Source organism: Carlito syrichta, unplaced genomic scaffold (genome assembly GCF_000164805.1).
Source record: "Carlito syrichta isolate Samal-C Ts95f unplaced genomic scaffold, Tarsius_syrichta-2.0.1 Scaffold197707, whole genome shotgun sequence".
NCBI lineage: Eukaryota > Metazoa > Chordata > Mammalia > Primates > Tarsiidae > Carlito > Carlito syrichta.
In genome coordinates, this window is record NW_007141803.1 from 1 (window position 1) to 7,767 (window position 7,767).

General features: G+C 38.1%; 1 pseudogene; it reads left to right on the top strand.

Annotated features, from left to right (window-relative positions):
- The first annotated feature begins 3,977 nt into the window (after positions 1-3,977).
- Positions 3,978-4,855, top strand: LOC103253067 (annotated as a pseudogene).
- Positions 4,856-7,767: the final 2,912 nt, after the last annotated feature.

Genomic DNA, 7,767 nt, shown 5'->3' on the forward strand with positions numbered 1-7,767 from the left:
TTTTAATACCTCCATATTTAGCTATGCTAGGTAATTTACCAACTATATCTATTGAGCACTTGTCCATTCAGCTTGGAGAAAGTGATCCTGACAACAGCCCTCCTCTGGGGTAGCTTCTTAGGCAAACAGGAAAGGGTTGAATAACTGGAGAATCTCATGGATGTTGAACTTAGGGTTGAAGAGTTTACACAATCCAGGTTATAGGGCAAGGTCCTGGTGGGGCCTGAAATGTGGGAGGAAGGAGGAATAAGAGACACACCATAGAGTTTCTCCAGTTTTCTCCATTCTTGTTTATTTTCTGTTTCTGCTTAGTTTTTTAAAAAGAGTGTTCATCTCCCTAGTTTTCAAAATACCATTCCATTCCTGTTTCCCTCTCAAGTAATCGAAGGGTGAGTAGGTTTTTTGCTTTGTTTTTTTTTTTAAGTCTTCTTTAATTAGTCTTCCCTGATATACAGGCTGCTTTTCTATATACATCTCAAGTTGCATTTGATTTCTTGCCTAGGATTTTGCTGATGTTATTCTTACCATACTTTCACTTTCTTGACATTCTAGAATTATTTAGACATAAGCATATGGTGGCATTCAGATTCTCTTTTAACCAACTAACAAACTTTACAGTTTTAAAATATGCTACATTTTAAGCTTTTTTTTTTTTAAGGCACTTCTTAATTTGCTTTTATTTTATTTAAAGGGCCAACAGGTTGTTTTGGACTTATATTTTACCCTGTGTTTCCTTAAAATCTGCCTTCTCAATATTAATTTTCTCTATTTTAAAGAGATTGTTTTCTCCAATTTGCCTTTCACCCCATAGACACTGTTCTGTTTCTAAATGCTATATTGAGACTTGCCTTCTGTCTTCCCAGGGCTGGGACTGTCAGCAGGACTGTCTTGTGTGACTGTCCAAAGCATGCTAGAGGATGACTTTCTGTGTGTATTGGCTTTCCAGCAGCTAACTGGTTTAATTTCCTCCATGATAACTCATTCCTGAATGTTGACAACTCTGTGGACACTGGCTGCCCATTTTCCGCACTTCATTTGGAAATGGGCCCTTATCCCTTGCTCTTCCATTTCCACGTTTGCCTCCATCTTTACTGCTTACCCCATGAACAATGGTGTATACACTCAGTGTCAAAGCAATTCTCTTTTCACTAATCTGTTGATGCTTGTATAAGAATGTAGAGTTGGCCCAGCAGGACAAGCTTACTGTATCAAAAGATTCTCATGACTGTGATTCCATGACATACCCAGCGCTATTCTGCAAGTTTTTCAGAGATTTCCCAAGGCTTCGTGACTTACACCAGGTCACATAGCCAGAAAATTATTAAGCCAAGACTCACAATCCCGGGCTCCATAGGACATTGTTTCCTATTTCTCAGTTGTTCTAGCTATCTCATTGATGTGATGACTAATAATGACTTTTGATTCATCCTCTTTCTTTTTCTTCTTAGTCTATCAATGGGATAGTGGAGTGGTTTAATGCATTAGTGACAGTGTTCAGGTTATCTTTGACTTGAGTCTTTCCTTTTTTTTTTCCTTATGTCAATTTATAGGAGAACTTGCGTCATCCCTTAAAGTGTTACTCTGTTCTGGTCCCTTCTATACAATGAACAGTTCTGAAATTTTTATTTTTTTTGTACTTTTTAATCCCCCCTGGTCAATCTCATTCAAATGCTATTTCATGGACCACCCAGTATTTTCCCTAAAAGTAATTTCTCATTGTAAAAGAAAAAAGCCACCCCCATAGAATGCCTGATTAACCTAGACTTGCATCCCTCATGGAAGGGAAGAAAGTGGTCCCAAGGCATCCTCAATGCAGGAAGGGGTCTTTCTTTCCAAAAGGCCTACTTTTCCCCCAAGGAAGTTAGACCCAGTGCCACTGATCCTTTGTTATAATTCAGATATGGGTCTGCCCTATGACGAGTCTTCAGTTAAGCAAAATCATGGGACAAGAAAACCCAATCGAATCTGTTTTCTAATTTTGTTTCTTCCTTCTGTAACATTCAATTTCCAAGTAAAATTAATGAATTACCAGGCTGTTTTAATAAAAGGAAGGCTATCATCATGGAGTCTGCTCTATTCTGATGATAATGAGAAAGTACAGTGGAAAAGAGCAATGATTGTATTCTGTATTGGAAACCTACCATCTCCAGATATGTCATAAAACTCAGGGCTTGTTTCACATTCTGATGGACGTTTCTCTCCTTCTCCCAACCAGTTAGAGCTGAATCCTCAAGGCTGAATGCTAATGAACACAAGATACTTTCTGGAAATAAGTGGCAAATTACATTTCTTCTTCTTGTTTGTGGGTGACGAGGGCATGGCCTTCGCCTCAAATGCAACTTATTTTACTTTTGAAATAGTCATAGAAAAGAATTAGGAGAGAAAGGAAGCACAAGGAATTTTCTTAAAATTCCCAGTGTTACTCAGGCATGAATTGAAAATGCACAGTATCTCAGCCAGATAAACATAGAAATGTAAAACATTTGCAGTTTGGTTTTTAAGTGGTATGAACTCAAATGCCCAGTGCCTTTATTGTCTGTCTTTATTTTGGCTTGGGAATTTAATGTATTTAGAAGACTGTTATCATGTCATGATGTATGTAGACATTATATATACATGGTGTGCTATAACAAGCTATACTGTTATAAGTAGAATACAAAATAAGCGAGAAATTAGTCAGCACTTTTCATAAAATGAGTGGCACAATGCTAATGCTTAAAGTTAGTCACCTCAAATCCTATTAAGAACAAAGCAGGGTGGAAAAATGCATTACAAAAAAGTTGGGCTCCATGTCATGTGTGATTGGGTCAAATGTTAAATTTCCCAGCAGTGTGTTTGGTGTCCACAATAGGCTGTCAGTGGTGTGTCATAAACCACATGCTACTACTCATTAAATCGCAAACCTCAGAATGAACATAACAATTTACTGATGGCAAACTGATCTCAGGTTTTTTTCTAAATTGCTATTACTACCAAGAAGTAAGTTTTAGTCCAGAAATTTAGATGTTTTCTAAGTGTTTGCTTAACACATATAATTCACCTGGGTTTAGATTCAAACACATATGTTGGAGAAATCAACATTATAAGATAATCAGGGAAAACTTGAAAACTCACCAGATATTTGATGATATTAGGGCATGGTTATTCATTTTTTAGGTGTGATAATAATATTATGGTTATCTTTTTTTGAGGAGTCCTACTCTTTTCACAGATCTATGCTGAAATATTTACAGATAAAGTAATGTGATATCACAGATATTCTTCAAAGTTATTCATTGGCACGGCATGGGGAGATGGGATGGGGTATATTGGAAGAGAGTAGCCTTGAGTTGATCATTGTTGAAAATGAATGCTTGGTACTTGGAGACTAATCACAGTATTTTCTCAACTTCATGTATATTTGAAATTTTCCATAATAAGGTTTTTTTTAAAGAAAGAAAAATATTCCTGAAATGAAAAAAAAAAGAAAGAAAACGTACTCTGAACTTTTTTCTTATTTTTTCTGTTGGTGGATATAGATACACAGTACCTGTAATTATATAAATTTTAAGTTGATTAAATGACTTAGGATGATTGCAGGGCATCTGAATAACCATATTTGCATAAAAGGTGAAAGCATTGGCCTAAATAATAACACCAATACTGTTTAGCTCCTTGACTAAGAGAAAGTATACTCTTCCCATTAGTTTAAAGCATGGCCCAATGTAAATTGAAGAGCCCTCCATCAGAATAAAAGTATTTGGAGAAAATGATTTTTTAAGATTCCTGCTTTGAAAAACAGTTTTGAGTTTTCCTCAGCTTTGGGTGGTGGCCACTACTGGGCTTTGGCTTGCAGTCTGGAGGGTGAGGTGGCATGAACAGTGGCCTTGGCACCCTGTGTCTGGCCCCCTGCAGCCACACACCCACTCATCATACCCCAAGCCCACCACTTCCTGCCCCAGCCCCTAGCCACCACCACAGCCCAGTGAGCAACCCAGATGCAGGCTACCAAGTGTGTGGTGGTTGGAGATGGAACTGTAAGTAAAACTTGTCTACTGATCAGTTACACAACCAATGCATTTCCTGGAGAATATATCACTACTGTCTTGGACAATTATTCTGCCAATGTCATGGTAGATGGAAAACCAGTGAATCTGGGCTTATGGAATACAACTGGACAAGAAGATTATGACAGATTATGCCTTTTGTCTTATCCACAAACAGATGTATTCTTAATTTGTTTTTCCCTTGTGAGTCCTACATCATTTGAAAATGTCCATGCAAAGGGGTATCCTGAAGTGCAACACAATTGTCCCAACACTCCCATCATCCTTTTGGAAACTAATCTTGATCTTAGGCATGATAAAGACACAATTGAGAAGCTGAAGAAGAAGCTGACCCTTATCACGTATTCACAGGGTTTAGCCATGGCTAAGTGCTGTAAAATACCTGGAGTGCTCTGCTCTCACACACAGAGACCTCAGGCAAGTGTGGTGTTTTTTTTTGTTTTTTGTTTTTTTTAGTTGGAGTCTCACTCTGTCGCCAGACTGGACTGCAGTGGCCGCTCCCGGCCACCACAGCCTCAACCTGCTGGGCTCTGGTGATCCTTCTGTCTCAGCCTACCGAGTAGCTGGAATTACAGGCGCACACTACCATGCCCGGCTAATTTTTTGATTTATTGTAGAGATGAGGTTTCGCTGCCCAGGTGGGTCTCGGACCCATGGGTTCAGGCAATCCACTCACCTTAGCCTCCCAAAGGCATGGGATTGCAAGCTGAGCCACTGAGCCAGGCTAGAAAGGGTTTGGTAAAACTATCAGAGCAGTTCTCTGTCCACCTCTCATGAAGAAGAGGAAGAGAAAATGCCTGTTGTTGTAAATGTCTGAGCCCCTCATTCTTGATCGTGTTCCTTGGAGCCTTTTTATGCTTTGCTCACAAAACAGTGGAGCCTTAAAACCCACAAAGACATGGGCACTAAACAGCATGGGTCAACATGGAAATCAAATCAGAAATTAAAAAATTCCTAGAAACAAATGATAGAATCTTCTTACCAAAACCTCAGGGATGCCATGAAAGCAGTTGTAAACGGGGAAATTATATCTATATGAGCATACTTCAAGAAAATGGAAAGAAGAGGAGTTGAGAGCCTAACAAATCACCAAAAGAAGCTGGAAAGAGAAGACCACAAAACCCAACTTTAGCAAAAGAAAGCAAATCACCAAAATAGGAGCCCAAATATGGAACATAGAAGACAAAAATATCATTAAAAATATCAAAAAAAGAAAAAAACAGGTTCATTGAAAGAATTAAGATTGATGGATTCCCCAGCCAGAATGACCAAGAAAAAGAGAGAAAAAGCCCAACACAATCAGAAATAAAAAGTTCAAATCGCAACTTACCCTGAAGAAATACAAAAGATTACCAGAGGTTATTATGGACAACTATATGGAAACAAACTCCTAAATGAAATAGAGGACTTTCTGAAATCACACAACCATACCAGGTTGAAACAAGAAGACATTGAGACACTAAAAAGACCAATAACAACCCAGGAAATTGACTCTGTCATACATAAACTACCTACAAAAACAAAATCCCTGACCTGGATGACTTTCCAGCAGAATTCTACAAAACATACAAGGAGAAGATGATACCAGTCCTTTTGAAAGTATTACAGGCAATTGAAAAAGATGGAATTCTCCTCCAAATCATTTTAATAATTTAGCATCACACTGATACCCAGACCTAAAGATCAAAAAAAAAAAAAAAAAGAGAGAGAGAGAGAGAGAGAGAGAACTACAGGCCAATATCTCTTAGGAACATAGATGCAAAAATCCTCAACAAAATTCTAGAGAATTGGATCCAAAAACACATCTCAAAAATCAACCACCATGACCAAGTAGAATTCACCCCAGGATGCAGGGCAGGGCTGGCTCAACATTCACAAAACCATAAATGTAATTAAACACATCAACAGTTGTAAAAAAAAGTACCACATGATTATATTATTAGATGCAGAAAAAGCTTTTGATAAAATCCAGCATCCCTTCTTGATAAAAACCTTCAAATACCTAGGTATAGAAGGAACATACCTCAAAATAGGAGTGCCATCTATGATAAACTCACAGCTAACATATTGCTAAATGGACAGAAACTGGAACATTTCTGCTGAAAACTGCAACAAGACAAGGCTGCCCACTCTCACCCCTCTTGTTCAACATTGTGTTGGAAGTCCTAGCTATGAAAATTAGACAAAAGAAGGATCTCGGAGGTACCCAAATAGGAAAAGAGGAAGTCACGTTATCCGTCTTTACTGATGATAGGATCCTATACCTGGAAAATCCAAGGAAACCTGTCAAAAACCTGCTTGCACTAATAAAGGACTTTGGCAAATCTCAGGGTACAAAATAAATGTGCAAAAGACGGTTGAATTTCTATACACCAACAACATGCAGGCAGAGACCCAAATAGAAAGCATAATCCTGTTCACAATAGCCACACACACAAAAAAGAAATATCTCAGCATCTTCCTAACCAGAGAAGTGAAAGACCTTTACAATGAAAACTACAAAATGCTGCTCAAAGAAATCCAAGGAGACACAAAGAAATGGAAAAATATTCCATGCTTATGGATAGGAAGAATCAACATTTTTAAGATGTTCACCTACCCAAGGCAATCTACAGGTTCAACACAATACCCATTAAGCTACCAACATTATTCTTCTCAGACCTGGAATTGACAATACAGAAATTAATATGCTAACATAAATGATCACAAAATCCAAACAATCCTTAGCAAAAGAAACAAAGCAGGAAATATCACACTTCCAGACTTCAAACTTTACTATAAGTCTACAGTAATCAAAACAATCTGGTATTGGTATGACAACAGGCACAAAGACCAATGGGACAGGAGAGAAATTCTGGAAGCAAAACCTTAACCAACTCATCTTTGACAAAGCCTCCAACAACAACCATTGGGGACAGGAGAATCTATTCAGTAAATGGTGCTGGGAAAACTGACTGACCACATGCTGAAGATTGAAACGGGATCCCTACCTATCACCGTACACAAACATTAAATAGAAATGGATCAAAGACCTAAATGTAAAACCTCAAACTATAAGAATTTTAGAAAACGCAGGAGACACCCTTGTGAAAATTGGAACTGGCTACCAATTCCTGATCAAAGCCCCAAGTATCCATGCCATAAGAGCAAGATGGACAAGTAAGACCTCATCAAACTGAAAATCTTCTGCAAAGCAAAAACGAACAAACAAACAAACAAACAAAAAAACCATCAAGAGAGTAGGGAGACAGGCCACAGAATGGGAAAAAATATTTGTCAACTGTATATCTGAGAAAAGTCTAACATCCAGGATCTATAAGGAACTCAAACATGCTGAAAGGAAAAGACAAACAGCCCCATTCCAAAATGGGCAAAAGACATGAATAGACACTTCTCAAAAGAAGATATACGAGCAGTCAGCAGACACATGAAAAAGTACTCAGCCTCATACATCATCAGAAAAATGCAAATCAAACCCACATTGAAATACCACCTAACCCCAGCAAAAATGGCCATCATTAATAAAACAACAACAGATGCTTGTGAGGATGTGGAGAAAAAAAGGAATGCTTGTACACTGCTGGTGAGAATACAAACTAGTGCAATCACTTTGGAAGACGGTGTGGTGATTTCTGAAAGAACTAGAAACTGACCTCCATATGGCCCAGAATTCCCTTTGGGAATATACGTGTAGTAATTTCAAATCACTCTACAAAAAAGA